Source organism: Rhea americana, unplaced genomic scaffold (genome assembly GCF_003343005.1).
Source record: "Rhea americana isolate MKP2758 unplaced genomic scaffold, rheAme1 scaffold_9, whole genome shotgun sequence".
In the NCBI taxonomy this organism is placed as follows: domain Eukaryota; kingdom Metazoa; phylum Chordata; class Aves; order Rheiformes; family Rheidae; genus Rhea; species Rhea americana.
Window position 1 is genome coordinate 1591531 of NW_028187088.1, and position 15817 is coordinate 1607347.

Sequence of the window (15817 nt, forward strand, 5' to 3'; positions counted from 1 at the left end):
ACCGGCAGCTGACTTGGCTGTGTTCTACATTCAACTTTGTTTCAAGGAGCCTTTTTTTTTTTTTAAAAAAAAAAAAAAAAAGGTCTGCCTCTTTTGCCACCAAAGGTGGTGTCTATTTGTACCAGTACAGCTATAACATGCAGTACCAAAATCATTATGTCAAAAGGCATATATTTGCTATAGGAGAGATACAATTATAGGAAAACATGCTAGAACATCTCGACTTCAGAGTTGCAGCTGAGGGAACTGATCCAGCATCCAGTGGGGTCAGGAGAGATATTTCCAGAGACTTGTAGCAGGCACCGAATCAGTGAAAGAGACCCAGCCTGGTCACCTTTAATTATACACGTGCAGCTTTGAAACTTAAGGCTGGGATCCTCTCAAGCTTTCATAGATATGAAGCAGAAGTGAAAAGGGATAAACTGCTTTTTCCTCCAGGACACTTAGCCAAAGAGGGTGCAACCACAGATTTACGGAGGTGCAAACCCACAGGAAGGAGTTCAAGGTTTCGAGAAACTGTCTAGCAAGTGCAGATCTCGAGACAAACTGAAGGGCAAATCAAGACACCAGCAGCAGCATAAGTGAAACTCCAGGACTTTGGAAGTTCACTCAGTACCTGTGAAAGACCTAACTGACAGCTCCAGAGACTGGAGACCTCTACATACTGGAACAGCAAAGGAAGAGAATGTTGCAGCCTAGCTCTGACTTGAAGAAGGTCCTCTCAAAAGGGAAGAAGTCCGGAGGACATCCAATCCTTTGRGCAACCAACAAGTACCAGTAGGGCTTTCATTTAATGACTACATATCCACCTGGACCTGTACTGAGGTGACAAAGCACTGCACATTTACTGCCACATGACTGCTGGTTTGTGGCCACTTTCAGTCACAACACGCTCTGGGTTTGAACCAGCAACCTCAAGGTGAGAGGCTGTTGTATCTCATTACCAGTTCCCTATGCCTCATTAAATTTGCATTTATTTGGTTCTCGGTGTTAGTGGTTCTTACAATGACCAGCTAGAAATTAGAGAAATGTGCCTTTTTCTCTCTCCTAATAAATATATATATATATATATATATATATATATATATGCCATAGCACAACAGCAACATAATGCAAAGTGAAATCCTTTTACTACCCTGGGAAGGCCAAGATGTGTGCCCAATAAATGTAAGCAGACATGATATCCTTTATAATCACAGCAAGATGAAGATGTGAACTGAATAAATGCTTTAAAAACATCATAGATTCTATTAGATGCAAAAGATTGAAGCGTTAGGCACCTTTTAGCTCAACTTTCATTTAATTTACTGCTTGCTGTACTGTAGTCTAAAGGGAGTGAAAAAATCCTCTCTCTAATTTTTTTTTTTCTCCTTTTCATGAGCTGACCAAGAAGATGAAATCTGGGTACTTTAATTACCATTCAGAGCCAAAGGCCTGGCCTTTGATATGGAAATCCCACTTCAACTCCRGCTTGCTGCTGCCTTTCCCTGTCCCCTTCTCCTTCCAATCTCCCAACATGAATTTTAAGTAGCCTTGTCAACACCTGATGGCGGAAAGCTAACAGAAGCCTGTGCCACCAAGTTTGCACTCTGGTTTATCTTCAGGAGGGAAACGCGGAGGGGGAAGGAAGGGATAGGAGGGACCGAAACGGGCCGGACCCAGGTGCCGGGATCTCGGCACCTTCCCTTTCCCCGTCAGCGCGCAGTGCGGGCCCTGCTGCGCGCAGCAGCTCGCGTTAAAGGGCAGAAGAAAGAAGCGGGAAGGGGGGAAGGAACGGATGAAAGCTGTCATGTACGGTTACCCTGTTATTGTCATCTGCCTGCTGCATGACTCCCGGCTTTGCTATAATTATTAATTGCACTTGTCAACTGTCATTAATTCCTCTTTAGCATCCCTGTCTTGGAGTAATTAGACAGAGCAGCCTCGCCGCGCTCATTGTTTCGAGAGGCCCCTGCAAGAGCCCGGTGGGCTCTGCGAGGAGACGACCATCCTCGATACAATAGCGTACCTCCGCGTTAACCCTTTCGCAGGTGCTCGGAGCGGGAGGAAATCGGCTCTGCTGGCTCAGCTTCGCGTTGCCAGGCTCTGGATTTTTTCCTTTCTACGGTTCCTGCCCGACGATTTGAAAGCAGCTCGCCGTTTCCAGCGCTTTGGTTTGGGGCACCCCATTTGAGGGGCTGCCGCAAGCAGTTTTCCGAGCTTGGGCAACTTGGCACTCCCTGGCTGTCAGCCAGCGCCTTGTCCTCCTGTTGTGTGTCCAGCTCTGAAGAGGAAGGCACACAAAGCTAATCGGACCATTTATAAAATTACAGTCTTCATGTTTTACCTTTTTCTTCTTAGTTTACAGRGGTTCACTAAAAAGCGACTGTGGGATGTCAGTTGTCTTTGATTCTTACAGACTTTTTTCCCCCTCCTTTAACTAAGCAAAATGATGCAGAGTATTTGTTCTGATTGCTAGTGCTGAAAATCCAGTCTGAGAGCTGAAAGCCCAGCTCTGCTGTCACTGCCCCGCGTGCTAGCCTAGCAACCAGGCCCCCACAGTACGCTTCCCTTTTTTAGATTATGCAATGCAGCTGCGTGAAGTTTTCCGACTCTCAGACCCATTCATCTCCCTGGCTATTGCACAGGTACGAGGGACGACACGAGCTGGCTCGTGCTTGGCATTCACTTAGCAGCTGCAYAGGTAACGCGCGGCAGGTAGCAGCACTCCGTTCACTTTCTCAGATTTGCAATGCTGGAAGGAGTTAAAGCTTACGTACGCGAATAAGGTACAGTAAGACGGCGTAATTCGGACCACATGCAGAAGGGACAAATCATCCGAGTGGGATGATATGGCATTTGTGTCATCTATCATGAGAACAAAGCTGTGCTTCACATTGGAAGCATCAAGCTGCTGCTGGAAAAATAACCCAAAACTTTTCTTTTTTTCCTCTAGTGCCTGCCTGATGATTGGGGACAGAGGGAAAAAAAAAAAAAAGAAAAGGAGGAACTGAGAAACCAGAGCATCCTGTTGCTTCAACAGGGAAAACCTCTGCAGTTCTACTTTTAGCTTATTATTTAGGTTAACCAAATTCACTCCTTTCCAGTTAACCCATTACCTTTTCTAATACACTGGGTTTTTATGTCCCCCCCCCCCCCAAATTGCAATGTTGGAATTCAAGCCTCCTAAATCAATAAGGAAAACCAGCTAGGCAATGGCCAGATCTCATTCTAGTGCTGCTCAGCAAAACTGAGGAGCAACAAGGCCACTGAACACAGCTGTCTGCAGGCTCAGGAAGAAAAGACTGCACAATCACACTCACAAACTCACAGCTGGGAACAGAAGTAGTAAAGATTTTTCCTGTGAAAACCCAGGAAAGACTTGTATTCACAACAGAGAAGCAGCTTTGCCAAACCTAATCACATCAGGTAATATCTTCAGTACCACTGTTCCTTCAACAAATCATTTTTAATAAAACTATATTTTCCCAGTTTTAAATTGAAACTTAGAATATTGAAAAAAAGACAATCTGCTTTCCCTGTCTGCTAACTTAGCTGCAACAGGAGAGTTTTGTTAAAAGCTCTTTTCCATTAATTTTTCCCTATCTTTTCAATGCTTACCCAACCAAGACCATCAAAGCCACAAATTAACAAAGCAAATATATTCTAAAATGGAGCTTCAGAATCATAAAATGCTAAAGAGTTTTATTCAGAGCTTCACCTTCTTTGGATCTGGCTTAGTAGCTTGCGATTTACTGAAATAACAGAGAGCTTTGTATAAAGCCATGTGGAATATATTTATAGCACATATAGAACCAGAAAAATCTTTCATAGGCATATGCATCAGATTCTTGGCACTGTGCATCCTGCATCAGAAATAAGAATTTGGCCATAAATTTGATCAGCAAACACTTCTTTGCCTTTCCCTATTGTGGCTATAATCAACCAATGCAAAAATTACTACAATGATTTTCCACAACAGGGCCCAATTCAGCTGTGTGTGAAGTACCATCACTGATTAAATCCTTTCAGCAATTTTCAARATGGATTTCAGCCTCCCACAGAACTGGCCCTGTCTTTTACAATTACTCAGTTGAAGCCAAATCTCACTGTTACCTGGTTAGTGAGAAGGTCAGCTAAGCCACCCCCAAATTGCACACAATGCCAGACTTAACTAAATGCCAGACTTTATACAGTGTAAGCATATTATTACAATTTCCTGAATGGCTGGCGATACTAGTTCCTCAGGTAAACAATACAAATAGGAATAATTAGAGTTTAACTTTGCTAATGGCAGATGTTCATCCTCACCTTCTTACCCAAGCATGATCTTGGGACAGATGTAAAACATTCCTGATTGCTGTCAGTGGAGGCACCCTAGGATAAAGTTGGTTTAACTCCCTGATGATTTCAGGCCCTCAGTGAGATTTGTCGAGACACTTTTGGGATTCTGCCAGGAGCAGAATGCAGTGCAACATTACCTCCGATTCCTTCAAAAAGGAMGAAAGCAATAGGTGTTTATCATTCATGCCTTTTCTGCAGTGAGCTACTGCCACCAGGATTTTGATGCGCAATTGGGAAGTTTTGCCAGTTTTAAGAGTGCAGTTCAGTGAGCAGCTCTTTATCAGATGGATTCAGCTGCAGATCCATGCGTTACTCTGACCGGTAACACCTGACCCCCGCGGAGCAGATCTTCCCAAGCCACCCTGAACCCACAGAACTCCTCCTCCCACCCAGTTCACAGATCGCACTCGCTAAAGAAGCGATTAACAGGAGTGAAGCACACACGCCATGCGCACAACCAAACACACCAATATCATTAGAGATAATAAATTCTCTGTTCCACAGTCTCTCCAATGAAGACTGCTCAAGTGTTGATTAACAAACAAGCTAAGTGTTCAGCTGTGATTTCAGCCTTTTTAAATGGTTTCTGCCCAAGGCAAACCAAAGCAGAAGATTTAAAAAAAACTCCTCCCAAATGGACTAAAAACACAGTTAAATGACCATCTCTGAGGCCACTAGAGCAATAATTTTATATACCTATATAGATATATATATGACCTCAGAAAATCCTTCTCAAGAGGATTACTCCAACACTTTTGACTTCAGAGAGACTGAAACTGATTCTACTAAGAAAGCAGCTTTAACTTATATCAGAACTCACCTCTCAGCCAATGAGAAATAAGTTTTTTCAAAAACTTGTAGTTCCTAGTAGTTATATGGGCCTTAATCCTCTTGGAAACAGTTTTAGGTCATTATTCTGGGAGTTATTAGGTTGGAAAACAGCTTCTAGGCAAATGATGCTATTCACAAACCTTTTACACCAGAAATAATGGTTGGATTATTTCTGCCTCAAAAAGTAGTCTTGAGGTCTGATTTCTGATTTTCTTTATTTCTGGAGTTCCTGAGCAAATGCACTGCTACTTGCTGTTAAATAATAATACTGAACAATTTAAGCACATAAAAGTAATTTTATAGGGATTATAATAGCAGTAATGAGAACAAGTTTGGATTTTAAATATTATTTTTGATCTCCATTTATCTCCTGACTTCCATGGCTGTTGTATGCATCCTGTTGTATGTTTCCAAGGGCACATGACTGCTTTGATTTGTCCCCAAAACACTAGTTTCAAAGGCCTTTCAGACATCTTGATTATTTCTCTTCACATCTTCTACAGGGTTATTGCTTTTCCACTTCCATTGATGTCTCATAGCAATGGAGAAAAAGAAAAAAAGGATCCTGAGATCTATTCCTTGCACAGCAGATCAGGCAAAGATGACCACAAGCCTTTGAGTACAGGAGTGCCCCTATTCCCAGGGCCTTTGCAAGAGTGCCCTGCTGTTTCCACCAAGACATATGCTTCGCCTTCAGCTGTCAGTGCTCTGCAGAATGGGCCAGCTGAGGAGTCACCATGCAGCTGAGCAGACAGTGCAGGCATCAGGCAAGCAAAAACCTCCTGTGCTTGCATATTCAAGGATTATCTACTGAATTCTCCTCTTGAGCACAGCAAGTGCATGAGAAATAGGGAATTCAGGCCTTCCCCCTCCCCCAATCAGTTTCCYTTTTTATTGCAAAAAAATAAAATGTTACACAAGAATTTTCAGCAATAAATGGATAATTAAAAAGTTAACAACGAAATCAGACCTTTTTCTTCTATTATATTTTCTTTGTCTCAACTCTCACACATGCAACTAAAAAAAAAAGAAAACCTCATCATGGAGCTAGATGAAGTTGACTTTGCAATCCAGACACGACTTATTTAGTTGTGCAGGTCTAGATTATTTAATACCTCTCTAACAGACCTTGGAGATTGTGCTCACTTGAYGTCATGCCTGGGAACCTGAACCCTGCAGAACTGCGAGCGCTTCTACCAGCCTCTCAGCATCCACTCTCACTGGTTTTTAGCATGCACTGGGGATTCTGAATCCCCAAAGTTTTAATATTCCTCCTTCTTAAATACGACCTTAAACGTGAAAACTGCAAAATATATTCTGAGTTATTTCTTCTTGTAAGAATAAGCACACACTCTCCTGAAAAGTTGACCATTGCTCCATTTTATAGTGCAAATCATGAGTAGAACAGAAAAACATCACCACTAACAGTTATGTCCATAGACACTAATCAGTGCTATGCTACGAATATTGTTTCCCTCATGCAGGCCCAAATACTGAAATCTCAATGGTGATTTTTACCCAAGTAATGATCTCAGCATTTAGGCCCTACCACTTTTCACATGTAGCTACCTAAGCCTATCAAGCTATCCGCAATCTTTTCTTTTTCAAATAAAATCATTCAATAAAAACCTTAGAAGCCTTCTTTTTTTAAAACCAGTTACAAGTAAACTCACGTCCTTTAATTCTTACCCCAAAGGCAGCAATTCTAGTCTTTGCAGAACAAAGGAGTCATACCTTGAAGTAAAACTTCAGCATCACAAAAACCACAGCGCAAGAGCAACAGCATCTCTTACTAAATGCTTCACTGAGGAAGTGGTATCACAGAATCAGGTAGCATAAAGGATTCTGCGGTATCACTTTATGAAGTATATTAAAAATATATTAATTTGCCTAGATGAGAACATCATCATTAATGCTCAAGAAAATTACCAAATTAAAAAAGACAAAAAAGGCCTTCTGAGGTAATCAAAAGTTGAAGAGATGTAAAGATGTAACATAATTAAAAAGAAGAAAGGGGAAAAAAATGTTGCATTTGTTCTCCTTAGTTATATTAGGAATAAAAAACAAAACTAATGTAATAATGTATCCCAGCAGTTCAAATCTTCTAATTTATGTAGAATGGATTATTACTTAGACAATCTGACCCTGGGCAAAACTTCCTCAGTTGAGAAGATTTACAATCTAATTATGCAGGAAGTTCTGCTGAGACAGTTTGGGTGCAACGGTCTTCTATTACATTAGCTTAGCTAAAATAGCTGCTTCTTTACTTGCTTGGTGTTCCAAGTACTCAAATGAAAAGAGAAAAATCTCTCATTCATATGCTTTATTTCCTTTTAGTTTTTCTCACCGTTATCGTGTGCAGAAGCACTCATTCTCAACTGCAAATAGCAACAACAGACTTAGGTTGTTAATGGCAAAGCACGAGTTGCCTTTCAGGCTTTTGCTTTGGTCCTTGTTTAGTGAACTGACTTTAAAAGGACCATCAAAGTGCTCTTCATAATTTTTACAATGATGGTTGCTGAGTTATTTTTCCCTCCTTTATTGTAAATGCCCCTATAGAAAGCCTGAAGCTGAAATCTGCTTCTATATACTTTCCTCTTCATCCTGCATACTCAAAGCTGGTTGATTTTTTGTAGGGTGGCTCATAGACATTTTACTGCTGTCTCTGTCACCTGAGTATTTTTAGTGCAGTGTTTCATTAGATTGAAAAAGATCCCTCAACACACAAAAGAAGTGAGAGCTTTGCAAGCCATAGTGTAAGAGAAGAGAATATAGAAAACTTGGACCTAATACATAATCTAAAATATGTTTTTCACTAGCTATACTGTGGAGAGTTGATATAGTTGAATACACAGACTTGTCCTTTATTAACATAGCTGGGGAAATTGGTCCTCTTTTTCTTTACAGCGAGTGTTTTGATTTCAAAAGGTCAACAGATCACGTCACGGCCTTCAGTCTTGATAATTATCATGTGTAGTAATGCACATTTTTATCTACAGGTGGCAGACCTTTTAAAATCATCTTCAATCAAATTCATTATAAATTTTTGTTGATATCACCACCCACATTATAAAGTAAGGATGTGTAGCATAAAGTTCTAATTAATGCTGTTCAATTTAGAGGACAGATTTGTCAACAAAGTGGCTCACTTGCAAAGGCTGGTGACCCCTCTTCAGAACCAAAGCCTTAACAAAAAAAAAAAGGCAAAACAAAAACCAACRAAAAGTTGCCTAGTATATGATAAGTTTTTACAACCCTCTTTGCCCCTCTCCCCCCAAAAAATAATTCAGCAATTCAGTAAAAGACTTTTTTCCCCCTCTTAAGTACAAGTTTCACTTCCTTGGTTATTAAGCACCAGTTGGTAAATTGGCAATTTCTTGTTTGATAAGATTACTTAGAAGAGGAAGAAATACAAGAATTTCACAACTGACTTCTGGCCGTTAAAAAGAGAAAAGTGAATCATAAAACTTTTTCTATATAAATCAATCATTTTAAAACGCAATGATTTAGATTGTGATCTCGTATGTATTTAAGGCCTCCCTAAGAAGCAGGAAAACACTGGATTTACACCAGAAAATTTTCTATCAATCTGATAACCCTGCACTCAGACTTAATCAGAAGTTTCATCCCGACAAGAACCGCAGAAGAGCCCACTCGCGGCATGTGGACAAATCCCCGTGGAAATCAAGGCTGTCCCACAGTTTTCATCACTTTCATTTCTAGCTGGCCCTAAATCCTTAGATACATTGGGCCTGCTTCTCTATGGCTTTCCGTGCCTCTTCCTTACCCCCCCCCACGAAAACTAGACACAAACAGCATCTGTCAGTCTGGCTGGATTTAGATTTGTGATTTGATAGCATTTCCCACTCCCGTTGTCAAGGCACAAACTATACCAGAACACACAAACACAACAGGAGCCTGGTCAAAGTAGGTGAAGCCTCACCCAAGGATAATCACATTGCACTCAAAAGCATTTGACAGGTCCTGCTCTTCCTGAAGTCAATGACAACAGGCTAAAAAGCACACTACTTTCAAGGAGGTGCTTGTCTTTGAAGTCCTAATTCTACAAACATTTACTATTCACAGCAGTCAGGTTAAGCACAAAGACTGCTATGGGTTCAAGCTGATACAYTAACTGTGGAATTACCTACAGCTGAGTCACCTGTCAGGCCAACAACAACGCTTAAGTGAATTGCTCTCTATCTACTTTCCTTAAGTGTATTAAAAAAAAAAAGTGATTTCATAAACTGTTTGTAAAAATGCAGTATTTAAAATAGGTATACTTACAAATCAGTCCTAATCAGATATTACACATATACCCAGAAGTTTATAGTAACTGTGAGATAATTTTTATCTTGTCAATAAACTTAAAAAAAAAAATAGAAAAACCTCAAATCTTTCAAACTCATCTTTCTTAGATTTTGAATACATAAAAATAAAACTGCAGAGTTGTTTGAATGAGAACCAGAAAGTACAGTCAAACCTAAAATAGTTATCATGGAAGAACATATACTGGAGAATATCCTCATTTACCTACTGATACACCCCCTCCTCCCCAGTCCAGAAGAAGTGGGTGAGAAAAATTAGGTACATTAATGTCTTTTGTGCTAACCTAGTAACCTTCTTTTTCTCCACAAGCTCTTCCTTCATACCACACACTCCCATACTGTTAGCCCTCCAAAGTAATTGCAATATGTCTTTATACGGTTTTGTTTTCCTACCCAATGCAGAGGAGTTGGGGTTATTTTCAATCTTCGGAAGCTTGTAAACAGGATCAAACAGGAACCCAGTCATCAGCAAGAGGAAGGCTAGAAAAATAAAAGCAAACGCATATCAACAATTTTATTTGAAAAAGAAAATGCACCCAAAACATGAAACAAAAGCCTGGGCTCTGCTAGACATCCCCCCTCCCCATTCCTTTTCATTTAGTTCGTGAACTCTTTTTTGCAGAACAGAGGCTGGTGTAAATTAATGTGTGACCCAAAATACATCACATGTAAAAGCTGCCATAGAAATATGTAATAGGGAAAAAAATAATAAAATAAATTTTAAAAAGACATTATGAGAACTAAAGTGGCACTTATTAGCATCATAAATCAATATGGAGCTCAAACTAGCAGGAAGATAGGACTATACATTGCTGTTTCTCTGGAGTGTTGAAAGTGTCCAGAGGCCCCGAAGCTGGACGTCGGCCGTGGGAACCCCCAGCGCCGCGGGAGCCGCGTGGCTTGGGGGGGCCGAGCCCCCGCACCTCTCCTGGCACGCGCTGCGCCCATGGCCGCCGCGGTTTTACTCCCCAACCTGAAAGGCACTGCAGAGGGTGGGAAGCGTTTTGCACCACGGGGACCCCTTCGTAGAGGCCGGGGACATGGGCACATGGAGCTGCGGCACTGGGCTCGTTGCTCCAGTGGCCCTCGCTAGCCATGGGCGCCYGACTACCAGCTTTGCACCTCAGTTTACCCAGCTGCAAAATGGAGAAAATAAGCTTTACACCACTCCCACGTGCACATCAAAGCAGTGATTAGAAAAATATAAAATTTGGTACTGTCGTTATTTGACGGGACCACATGAACGCAGCTACAGAAGCAAGTCTGAGACCACGCTTGTGGCATAACGTCTCAGGTTCACACACATGTAAGACCACACAGTTGCAGGTGTCATGCATCTGTCATTTCAGTCATATTGTGCATCCCAAAGATGTRTTACCATATTTTAATAATTTAATATTAATCTAGTCTAACCAAAATAATTGATTTGGAATAAGAAACATTTCTGAATACAAATAAATAGAATTTCTGTCAAAAAAAGAAAAAAACATGCCTCTGAAAAAACTCCTCCAAAGCCAGACCCTTTCTGCACTGATTTAACCTGATAGAGTTACTTTGTCAGCYCTACAGCTCTGATAAGACTCAGTGAAAATGACAGGCACTTAATAAAACTAGTGAGAACAGGCTGGAGCATAGTTTCGAAAGATGACCATCCCTGGTTCATACTGAGCTCTGCATGCAGGCAAAACTTGGCAAGGATAAAACTTGATTTTCTGTACTGTTTTTTGAGCAATCAGCTGAGCAAAGAGAAATGCGCTTTCTATATTTTCGTATATGAATTTCCTCAAATGCAAAATTGTGCTCTCAGCAAGGTTAGAATCTTTACAGGTTTTTCAAATAAATGGATGTTTGAGGAACTAAAAAAAGAGAAGGTCAAGATCTTTAGGACTTATCAAACTACGTTGTTAACAGTATCTCAAAGAATTAGAAAATAGAAACTGCTTAACTTGTGTTGGACTGGTTATCTTATTAACCATTCGTCAACTAATTAGCACAGCATAAAATTCGTCCTTTGTCTTCCCTAACTAACACACTATTAGTCAACCAGGAGCTGAGGAGTGCAAACCCACTCCACTCATTCATTCCTCCTTCAGATCTGACCCCAGAAAAATCACAGAGGCTAAAGCCAGGTAAGGTCAGGTGAAGATCAGACCTGCAAGGCTTGTTTACAGTAAGCAAACATTCCCATGCGTTTGCTCGTCTTCCCCTGCAGCCTAGAAACAAGGCACGGTGATACCTCCTGCCCACTCCACGAGCAGAATTACCAAGAAAAGGCAATACTTGCTTCCTTCGTTTCTGTATTTTCCGCTGCAACCTTTGATGGCTGAGATTGTTTGCTCAGCCTTGCCTCCTCTCTGACCTGTCTCCTCCCTCTACTGACGCCTCTTTAGAAAACTTCTGCAACCTTCCATAAGCCAAGGCACAAGCCCTGTTTTCTTATTTCTTTGTACTTACTTACCTTCAGCATCTTCCACACCTACACCCCTAGCCTCTACGCAGCTACAGATACAGCAGTAATAACAACAGTGACAGATATAAAAATAATACACGGAGCTAAAATCTCACCAGAGCCAGGTTAGTTTACGACAGCATGGCCCCCTACATAGTATATGCAAACATTTTCTACTTGCTAATTTTAGCTCCACAAATCTTGCTGGCAGGTATCAGATCACCTCCCATTCGTACCTGCCAGGTCTYACTCAGCGTGCTCCAAAAGGGTCACGTTATCGTTGGGAGGAAAGAAAAAGCAAAAGAACGGCCAACACCTGGCCAGGGGCTCTGCCGCAGAGAGGAAGAACGCTTTCAGGAGTGGAGCTGGGGACACCTGCATAAAAATCAGATCTATTTCGAATGAGCAAGGCTTAACTAACTTGTCGAAGTAAGAAGGGAAAATCTGTTTATAAAGGAAGAAAAGCCGGTAATACCTGCTTATTAACAAGAAGATGAGGTAATGCCCAAGTATTAATAGAGACTTCAGAAAACTTACTTTTACTTTACTTTCTTTTACTTTAATATTTAAACTTATACTACCCACACTTAGGTATTTTTTGATTGTTTCTGTATTTCCGTACTAAGACCTCCAATCTTTTTGGTTTTGCAGCAATATGGTTTGGGGACCATTATTTGGGACATCTACAAAATAGTTGCAGGATAGGGCAAGTGCTCTGGCAACCGGAGTTAGATGCACGAAAAAGCACGCAGAGACGACTCCAGAATCTTTTCCCTTAAATGGGGGGAAAGGCTGTTTGGGATGAAGAAATCTCAAACAACAGCACACRTTCTTACAAAGATTCCTGCTATGTTATTGCAGCGTATTATACACTGTAAAACATATTCTATGCACTGTATTATGTATTATTGTATTACTTGATCACTTTACCTAAATTTTAATGCTAGTGGAAATGGCAGATCAATAGCCTTCAACAGTTCTGTCTCTCTCATTGGTCTCAGACAACCCTAGGCACCATCCTCCCTACACAGCCCTGCCTCAGGAAGACTGATTCCACTGATTTTAGTTGCAGGCTCTTTCTTTCCGTTCACCCATTTGTTTCTTACACTGAGGCCACCAGGAAGATGCCACTCAGTGACATGCACTGTGGTGGYTTTTCTGTGAAGATGACATTTGCCACTCTCCAGTCCCACCACAGTGGTGGCCACCTCATATAGCCACGGAGGGTACACAGATAAGGCGCACTCATAATCTAGCACAGTCTCAGATATAAAACATTGCGATTACAAGCATCTGTTGGTTCTTTCTTGGGGCTAAAATCAAATGTCCAGCCCAGAACACAACACGTGCAGAACACACAACCATTTCCAGTCACCGTGACTCACATTTCTCCGCATTTCACCCATACAGTGGATAAAACTGCTTCCAGTTATGCACGACGCGATGCACCACAGAGAACAGAATGAAACACAAACACGAGGTTTTCTACTTATCCTTTCATTTTTACATGAACTTCCTGAGGCTTATGGCTGTTAGTTCTTGATTCCTCAGATCTTAAGCCCGCCCATTAAGGTTGAAGGGAATTAGCAGAGCAGCATTAAAGGGAATTATGTTGCTACATCTTCTGTGAAACTGTTCTGCAGATGAGGTCTTCAGTGTCTTGGGCTGTAATCTGGCAGATTTTTATCCACATTTTAAAAGTTGAATGCATACCAGAAAAAAGTGTAACTGCTTTTTAAATTTCTGTTGTCTTCAAAAAAGACTCTTCCTTCCACTTTGAAATGAGTTCTCATTTCACCAGCCAAAACATAATTATTTTATGTCCCTTTCAGCAGGATATTTCTTTTGACCAGRTGAACTAGGAAGAATCAGCAGCTTTGGTTATTTTTCCTACTCCAAACCAAAGTAATCAATAACTAGTCTAAACAGAGGTTTTTCTTTTTTTTAAGGAAAAAAAAAAAAAACTCCCCCTCCCCCCAAAACACCGCTTTATACAGAAAAATACCAACAGGCTTATGCAAAATTACCTCGTCACTGTCTACCTGTTCATAATCTATATGAGGAACAAGAGTCAACATTGAAGGTTTTTTTTTTTTTTTTTTTTTTTTTTTTTTTTTTTTACACTTTTAAAAATCTATTTGCCAACCACAGTCATTTATCCCCTATTAGATAAAGTATAATAGACTATACCGAAAGGGTCACTGGCCTTCCATTTAATGATATTGCCAGCACCAATCTACATTTTCCCGACAGTGTCCCTCAACACAGAATAAATGGCTGATCTCTTCACAATAACAGCTGATTTCTATTTATTAAGCTAAAAAGGTCACCATTTTCTACGGCTGGGCCGCCCTGCACTATTGATAATTTTATGCATAAACAAATGGCAAATTTGTGCCACATAAATATGCATTAGCAATTACTTTTTCCTCGGGCAACACTCGCCGCATGCAAATGTGTCCCTCACAGGGCCTGGTGGCTTTTGTTTTAGCTCTTGAACAGCTAAACAAAAGAGCACAATAAACAGTTCAAAAATTGCCAATCAATAGGAAATGCAAATGCAAAGGTAAATGGCAAGAAACTTGCCCAAACAAATAAAACTAAAACAAAAAAGCAGAACAAAAAATCATGTAGAGGGAGAAAAAAAATCCATAGCAGGGATTACCTCTTCTCTCCTGAAACATGTATTTTCATCTCTATTTTACTTCTTTTCTGTCTGATACAGAGAAGGCTAAGGTACTCCTCACACTGCAACAGTCAGACTGGTATTAAAGTAGACACCAKATGGGGAAAAACAAAAAGTACACACAGGTTGAGTAAACACTGAAGAGACCCACACTCAGATCCAAAGGAAGGAGGCAAAAGAAACAGCGTATCTGAGAAAATACATAGTGGTTTAGCTTCCTGTGATTTTACATTACCATCAAYGATTAATTTATTTTAATAAAGAAAAGCTACATATAAAAAAGTTTCTGGGAAAAAATCTTAACAGATGAAACACCTCTAAACACTGATTTAGGATTTTATTAATGGCAGTGCACAGAAAATATTAGCTTATCTGTGCCTACGTACAGATAGCTATAAGCAACACACTCATGAATGTTGTCACTTGAGAAAGTCAAGGTACATCCCATTTCCTTCACCTCAAGGATATGGTCTGCCACTGTCTTCCACCTGCACCACTTGTTTCACCCAACCATGGTTGTACAGAAGATGCAGGATAATGGTAGGTGAGACCTAGATACTAAACCGCTGCAAACAAGAGAAACCAAAACCGATGACTTTAGGGGAACTGACTGATTGCTTAAAAGTTCCCCTGTCAAAAGGGAAGTTTCAGGGCTTTTGAGAACAGTGAGAAACACCTAATTATTGTTGCTTGTASACCAGCTGCTACGTGTGGACAGTGAGTCCCATTCAGAAACTCGGTAACAGACCGCATACAGATATATACCAAGRCCAGTTGTTGGACCCATCCACACAAGCAGCTTACCTTTTCCATAAATTTCTGAAATATTGACTGCWTTTCATGACCAGGATTGGGAAATGAAGAGTGGCATGAAACACACTCAGCAGCGTAAGCTGCACCTCATTCTAAAATATTTATGAAACAGCCAAATATAAAACTTGTGGGCTTATCTTTGAAAAAATAATTATTTCAACAGAAATTTAAGGGATTAACCATGTGCTTCAAATGTTTGCCAGACAGGGGYCATAATGTAGCAGGTAACCTACATACACTAATTTCTAAGCTATCAGGGACCAATGTTTTTAAGGAATGGGAAGGTTATCCTCAGTGTAAAAATTCAACAGTGATCTTAAGTTTCTACCACCCAGCCAGCCCTCACAGACTGCATGAATTATATTAACAACCTAATAAGTATATTTC

The 15817-nt window shown here is 40.6% G+C and overlaps 1 protein-coding gene across 5 annotated transcripts in view; it reads right to left on the reverse strand.

Annotated features, from left to right (window-relative positions):
* Positions 1-15817, reverse strand: part of SOX5 (SRY-box transcription factor 5) — a 636975-nt gene that overhangs the window by 476987 nt on the left and 144171 nt on the right. For all 5 annotated transcript variants that reach the window (XM_085324081.1, XM_085324084.1, XM_085324083.1 and 2 more), the window contains one exon: positions 9876-9962. The gene's annotated coding sequence lies outside the window, so the exon portion shown is untranslated. The remainder of the gene's footprint in view (positions 1-9875; positions 9963-15817) is intronic.